This window comes from Scyliorhinus torazame, chromosome 1, assembly GCF_047496885.1.
Source record: "Scyliorhinus torazame isolate Kashiwa2021f chromosome 1, sScyTor2.1, whole genome shotgun sequence".
Taxonomy (NCBI): domain Eukaryota; kingdom Metazoa; phylum Chordata; class Chondrichthyes; order Carcharhiniformes; family Scyliorhinidae; genus Scyliorhinus; species Scyliorhinus torazame.
In genome coordinates this window covers 57,565,702-57,573,246 of record NC_092707.1, presented here as the reverse complement: position 1 = coordinate 57,573,246, position 7,545 = coordinate 57,565,702, and positions in this window count along the sequence as shown.

The window sequence follows — 7,545 nt, the reverse complement described above, 5'->3', positions numbered from 1 at the left end:
CAAAGCAAAAGAAAAAGCCTATAATGTGGCAAAGAGTAGTGGGAAGTCAGAAGATTGGGAAGGCTACAAAAACAAACAGAGGATAACAAAGAGAGAAATAAGGAAAGAGAGGATCAATTATGAAGGTAGGCTAGCCAGTAACATTAGGAATGATAGTAAAGGTTTCTCTAAATACATTAAAAACAAACGGGAGGCAAAAGTAGACATTGGGCCGCTCCAAAATGACGCTGGTAATCTAGTGATGGGAGACAAGGAAATAGCTGAGGAACTAAATAAGTACTTTGCGTCAGTCTTCACAGGAGAAGACATGAGTAATATCCCAACAATTCGGGAGAGTCAGGGGGTAGAGTTGAATATGGTAGCCATCACAAAGGAGAAAGTGCGAGAGAAACTAAGAGGTCTAAAAATTGATAAATCTCCGGGCCCAGATGGGCTACATCCTAGAGTTCTCAAGGAGATAGCTGAAGAAATAGTGGAAGCGTTAGTTATGATCTTTCAAAAGTCACTGGAGTCAGGGAAAGTCACAGAGGATTGGAAAATCGCTGTTGTAACCTCCCTGTTCAAGAAGGGAACAAGGAAAAAGATGGAAAATTATAGGCCAATTAGCCTAACCTCGGTTGTTGGCAAGATTCTAGAATCCATTGTTAAGGATGAGATTTCTAAATTCTTGGAAGTGCAGGGTCGGATTAGGACAAGTCAGAATGGATTTAGTAAGGGGAGGTCGTGCCTGACAAACCTGTTAGAGTTCTTTGAAGAGATAACAAATAGGTTAGACCAAGGAGAGCCAATGGATGTTATCTATTTTGACTTCCAAAAGGCCTTTGATAACGTGCCTCACGGGAGACTGCTGAGTAAAATAAGGGCCCATGGTATTCGAGGAAAGGTACTAACATGGATTGACGATTGGCTGTCAGGCAGAAGGCAGAGAGTTGGGATAAAAGGTTCTTTTTCAGAATGGCAACCGGTGACGAGTGGTGTCCCGCAGGGTTCAGTGTTGGGGCCACAGCTGTTCTCTTTATATATTAACGATCTAGATGACGGGACTGGGGGCATTCTGGCTAGGTTTGCCGATGATACAAAGATAGGTGGAGGGGCAGGTAGTGTTGAGGAGGTGGGGAGGCTGCAGAAAGATTTAGACAGTTTAGGAGAGTGGTCCACGAAATGGCTGATGAAATTCAACGTAGGCAAGTGCGAGGTCTTTAAGACAGAAGTTGATAAATTCTTGATTTCTCGAGGAATTAAGGCCTACGGAGAGAGAGCGGGTAAATGGAGTTGAAATCAGCCATGATTGAATGGTGGAGTGGACTCGATGGGCCGAATGGCCTTACTTCCGCTCCTATGTCTTATGGTCTTATGTCTTATGGTCTTATGGACCCACACTGTTCCGGATCCTTATTCTTCTTTAAGATAAGGAAGCCTGTGACAATGTAGCAGGGAGTTCCCCCCTCTCCCTCGCTTCATTATACACCCTCACCACCACTGGCCTCAGGTCCGTCACAAACTTTTTATAAAGCTCTACCGGGAACCTGTCCAAGCCTGGGGCCTTCCCTGCTTGCATCGCCCCCTTACCATCCATCACCAACCTCGGCCCAATTGGGGCCCCCAGTCCCTGAACCAGCTCCTCCTGCACTTTCGGAAACACCAACCCATCCAGGAACCGCCGCATCCCCTCCCCGGTCGGGGGCTCCGACTTGTACAGCTTCCTATAAAAGGCCTCAAATACCCTGTTTACCCACTCTGGGGGCATCACCACTTTACCCGTATCATTCCTCACTCCACCAATCTCCCTGCCGATGCCTGTTTCCTCAACTGATGGGAAACAATCTGCTCCCCTTCTCCCTATAGTCATACACTGCCCCTCTGGCCCTCCGCAACAGTCCCACCACCTTCCCCATGGACACCAGCCCAAACTCCATCTGGAGCCTCTGCCTCTCCGTCAACAATCTTGCCTCTAGTGCCTCTGAATACCTCCTGTCCAACCTCAAAACCTCATCCACCAACCTTACTCTCTATTCCTGCTCCACCTTCTCCCTGTGAGCCCAAATCAAAATAAACTCCTCTCTAATTACAGCCTTGAGTGCCTCCCACAATGTGGCAGCTGTGACCTCCCCTGTGTCGTTCAACTCCACATAGCCCTGAATGGCAGCCTGCACCCGCTCCCCCCCCCCCCCCCCCCCCCCCCCCCCCCGCCCCCAAGCCCCATGTCTGGCTCCACTGCAGCCTGCCCAGTTAGCATGGTGGTCCCAGACCAAGGCTTCCAACTTCAGTTCCCCCCAATCCTCCAACCGCCAACACACAAAGAATAACAAAAGGCACATTCACCAACACTACTCCCCCGCTAAGATCTGTCCTGAGTTACTCTCCCCCATGCACTTTACAAAACACAAAAATCTCCTCCAATGTTCAGTGTCCTCACACTCCTCCCAGTCCATTGTCCCTCATACAGTCCATCACCTCCTTTGGTGTGTTGAAATAGAGCTCCTGTTTCTGGAATGTCATCCACAGGCGGGCCAGTTACAAAAATCCAAACTTCAGCCCCTTCTTTTTTTTAATATAAATTTAGAGTACCCAATTCATTTTTTTCCAATTAAGGGGCAATTTAGCGTGGCCAATCCACCTAGCCTGCATATCTTTGCGTTGTAGGGGTGAAACCCACGCAAACACGGGGAGAATGTGCAAACTCCACACGGACAGTGACCCAGAGCCGGGATCGAACCTGGGACCTCGGCGCTGTGAGGCAGCAGGGCTAACCCACTGCGCCACCGTGCTGCCCTATTCAGCCCCTTCTTAAAGAGGGCAGCCTTTATGCGATTGAACCCAGGCCTCCTCTTTGCCAAGTCCGCATCCAGGCCTTGGTAGCCCCGCAGCTCACTCCCTTCCCAGGTACACTTCTTCGTCTGCCTCGCCCATTGTGGGATCTTTTCCGCATACAAAAAGTGATGAGCCACATCACCACCGCCCTCGGCGGCGCCCCCACCTGTGGCGGCGCCCCCACCTGTGGCCTGCTCCTCAGTGCCCTGTGCTCTCGGTCCATCTCGAGAGGCCGATCAAAGGCCTCCTCCCCATCAACTTCTCCAGCATATTTGCCACATACTCAGCGGTTTCTGCACCTTCAATGCCTTCAGGCATACCAACATTCCTAACATTTTGCCTCCTGGAGCGGTTCTCCAGGTCCTCCACCTTCTCCCTCCGTCTCTTTTGGCTCACCCACATTACTCCCAACTCTGCTGCCAACTAGGCCATCTGCTCCTCATGCTCTCCCACCGCCTCCTCCACTTTCTGCGTGACCCTGGGACTCCAGCTTCTGCTTGACTCGCTCAATCCTAGTTCTCAACGGTTCCACCACCGTGGCACGGTCTTCCAGGGCCTCTTTCCTCTGCTGCTGGAATTTATTATTCAAGAACTCCACCAGCTGCTCCACTGACCATGGTTGGGCAGCGTGCTCCCCCCTTACCCTCTGCCATCTTTACTTGTGGCGCACCACGACAACTCTACTGCTCCAAATGCTCTTTCTTTCTTGTGACGCTCCTCGTCCACTGATCCATGCACCAGCCACACCAGCAGAGTATTACCTTCCTGAACCTTTTGCCCTCAAATACGACACTCTTCAGGCGGGGAAAGGCTGCAAAAAATCCATCTTGAGCAGGAATCACCTAATGTGCGACCACTCACTCCATGGCCATCACCAGAAGTCTCGGAATACTTGCTTTACACAGATATTCTTTGAGAAATAGATCTTTTGACGCTGCTTTACAGAAAATATCTGACCCCTGCCTGACCTCGCAGGAATTCTGACTGTATGTCTTCAAAAGCTGTTTCAACTGGCTTGTTTCCGCTCCATCTTGTCCTCAGACAAGTCTGCACTGCTTTAAAGAAAGACTGTTAATCTAATTTCAACGATGTGTTTCTGGAACCTCCCTCTTCATTCACCTGAGAAAGGAGCTGCGCTCCGAAAGCTAGTGATTCGAAACAAACCTGTTGGACTTTAACCTGGTGTTGTCAGACTTCTTACTGTGCCCACCCTAGTCCAATGCCGGCATCTCCATATCATTTTAACTAAACTGCAGAGAGCAAAAACTGCCTTGTAGTCCCAGCTTGATCCAGAACAGAACTGAACTGAAAATGCTTTCTCAAGAAGCCTATCGCCTTTGCTCCACCCAGCATTGGCATAATCTCACAAAGCTGAAAACTAATGAACTCCCCAGGGAATCCCCTTATTCAAAATGAAACTGTATTTGCCCAACTTTTTACGATGGCTAGTTGCATCCCTGGCTCCTAAAATATACTTGCCTTTCAAACTAGGATTTACTTAAAAACAGACTCTAACCCAGGCTTTTAACACTTACTTCACCAAATACGTATAATACAATATCTCTGAAATTCCCACAATCATCATTGTTAAATACCTGACATGAGCTTACTTAGGGTGTAAGTCAAGAGTTTAGAAGGAAAGTTGAATTAAGAATTTTGATTTAAAGTATAAGTATCTGTTTATTATACTTCTGGTTTTACAATGGTTATTATACAATGGTTTTAATGTAACTGACTATTTAAGATAGAGTGTAGTTATTAGTATTCGTGTTCTTTAATTTTTGTGCAGTCAAACTGTTGTGATTTAAACCATGATGCTTGTGGCTTCATTCCTTTAGTAACTACCTGGGGTTCAGGATTCTAAAATAAAAGTTAAACGCGTTAAAAGTCTCTACCAAAATCATACAATGTTTCAACCTCTCCAATTTGATTTCTGCCATTGCCATAGCACTGAAATTTCCCTTATTAATATTCTCTGTGACTGTGACCATGATAAACTATCTATCTTAGTCTCTTTTGACCTACGTACATAAAAAGCAAGAGGGTAGCCAGGGAAAGGGTTGGCCCACTGAAGGATAGGCAAGGGAATCTATGTGTGGAGCCAGAGGAAATGGGCGTGGTACTAAATGAATACTTTGCATCAGTATTCACCAAAGAGAAGGAATTGGTAGATGTTGAGTCTGGAGAAGGGTGTGTAGATAGCCTGGGTCACATTGAGATCCAAAAAGACGAGGTGTTGGGCGTCTTTAAAAATATTAAGGTAGATAAGTCCCCAGGGCCTGATGGGATCTACCCCAGAATACTGAGGGAGGCTGGAGAGGAAATTGCTGAGGCCTTGACAGAAATCTTTGGATCCTCACTGTCTACAGGTGATGTCCCAGAGGACTGGAGAATAGCCAATGTTGTTCCTCTGTTTAAGAAGGGTAGCAAGGATAATCCAGGGAACTACAGGCACCGCGGTGAGCCTTACTTCAGTGGTAGGGAAATTACTGGAGAGAATGCTTCGAGACAGGATCTACTCCTATTTGGAAGCAAATGGACGTATTAGTGAGAGGCAGCATGGTTTTGTGAAGGGGAGGTCGTGTCTCACTAACTTGATAGAGTTTTTCGAGGAGGTCACAAAGATGATTGATGCAGGTAGGGCAGTGGATGTTGTCTATATGGACTTCAGTAAGGCCTTTGACAAGGTCCCTCATGGTAGACTAGTACAAAAGGTGAAGTCACACGGGATCAGGGGTGAGCTGGCAAGGTGGATACAGAACTGGCTAGGTCATAGAAGGCAGAGAGTAGCAATGGAAGGATGCTTTTCTAATTGGAGGGCTGTGACCAGTGGTGTTCCGCAGGGATCAGTGCTGGGACCTTTGCTGTTTGTAGTATATATAAATGATTTGGAGGAAAATGTAACTGGTCTGAATAGTAAGTTTGCAGACGACACAAAGGTTGGTGGAATTGTGGATAGCAATGAGGACTGTCAGAGGATACAGCAGGATTTAGATTGTTTGGAGACTTGGGCGGAGAGATGGCAGATGGAGTTTAATCCAGACAAATGTGAGGTAATGCATTTTGGAAGGTCTAATGCAGGTAGGGAATATACAGTGAATGGTAGAACCCTCAAGAGTATTGAAAGTCAGAGAGATCTAGGTGTACAGGTACACAGGTCACTGAAAGGGGCAACACAGGTGGAGAAGGTAGTCAAGAAGGTATACGGCATGCTTGCCTTCATTGGTCGGGGCATTGAGTATAAGAATTGGCAAGTCATGTTGCAGCTGTATAGAACCTTAGTTAGGCCACACTTGGAGTATAGTGTTCAATTCTGGTCACCACACTACCAGAAGGATGTGGAGGCTTTAGAGAGGGTGCAGAAGAGATTTACCAGAATATTGCCTGGTATGGAGAGCATTAGCTATGAGGAGCGGTTGAATAAACTCGGTTTGTTCTCACTGGAACGACGGAGGTTGAGGGGCGACCTGATAGAGGTCTACAAAATTATGAGGGGCATTGACAGAGTGGATAATCAGAGGCTTTTCCCCAGGGTAGATGGGTCAATTACTAGGGGGCATAGGTTTAAGGTGAGAGGGGCAAGGTTTAGAGTAGATGTACGAGGCAAGTTTTTTACACAGAGGGTAGTGGGTGCCTGGAACTCGCTACCGGAGGAGGTGGTGGAAGCAGGGACGATAGTGACATTTAAGGGGCATCTTGACAAATACATGAATAGGATGGGAATAGAGGGATACGGACCCAGGAAGTCTAGAAGATTGTAGTTTAGTCGGGCAGCATGGTCGGCACGAGCTTGGAGGGCCGAAGGGCCTGTTCCTGTGCTGTACATTTCTTTGTTTGTTCTATCTGCAGCCTTTGGTGCAGTTGACCACACCATCCTCCAATGCAATTCCACTGTCATTCGGCTAGGTGGTTCTGCCCTCACCTAGTTCCATTCCCATTCAAAGGGCCAAAGGATTCAAAGAATCACCTGCAATGGCTTCTCATCCCACTCCAGCACTGTTACCTCTGGTGTTCCCCGAGAATCTATCTCCCCCCCCCCCCTTTCCCAGTGCTTTATACAGCTTCCTTCCTTTTGTACTCTATGTTCGTATTTATAAAGCTCAGGATCCTGCCTACCTGGCATCCCCAACGACCTATCTTTAAAAAAATAATAAAAATTTTATAAATGTTTTTTATTGGGTTTTTGAACAAAGTATATTTACCGTTATGTACACAGAATAATATATATATATATATATATATATATAGAAGAGAAGGGCACACACAAACATACCAAATGAAAAAGTAATAATAAAAAATAAAGTAACTGGTAAGGTATTATGCACCAGCTCAACAGCAGCAACTCTGTACAATTGGCAATATTATTTACAACATAGCATCTGTTTGTGGTGTTGGGGGGGGGGGGGGGGGGAGGGGGAGGAGGAGGAGGAGGAGGAGGAGGAAGGGAGAGAGAGAGAGAGAGAGACTGGGGAAGTAGATATACATTTGGGTGCCGGCGAAACATTAGAGGGCAATACTCGAATGGGTCTGGTGTTGATGTTGTCACTTGCTTCTCCCGGACGGGTTTCGCTGCCGTTGTCGTCTCGCATTCACCTCCGCTTCAGGCGTTCGTCCCGTCTTTCGCCTGTATTCCCCTTGTTCTCTGTTCCTGTAGATGCCAAGTTTGTTATCATTTCCCGTGCCCTCCTTCCGGCTATCATTTCCCTGCCTCCCTCCCACCTCCCTGGTTCTCCT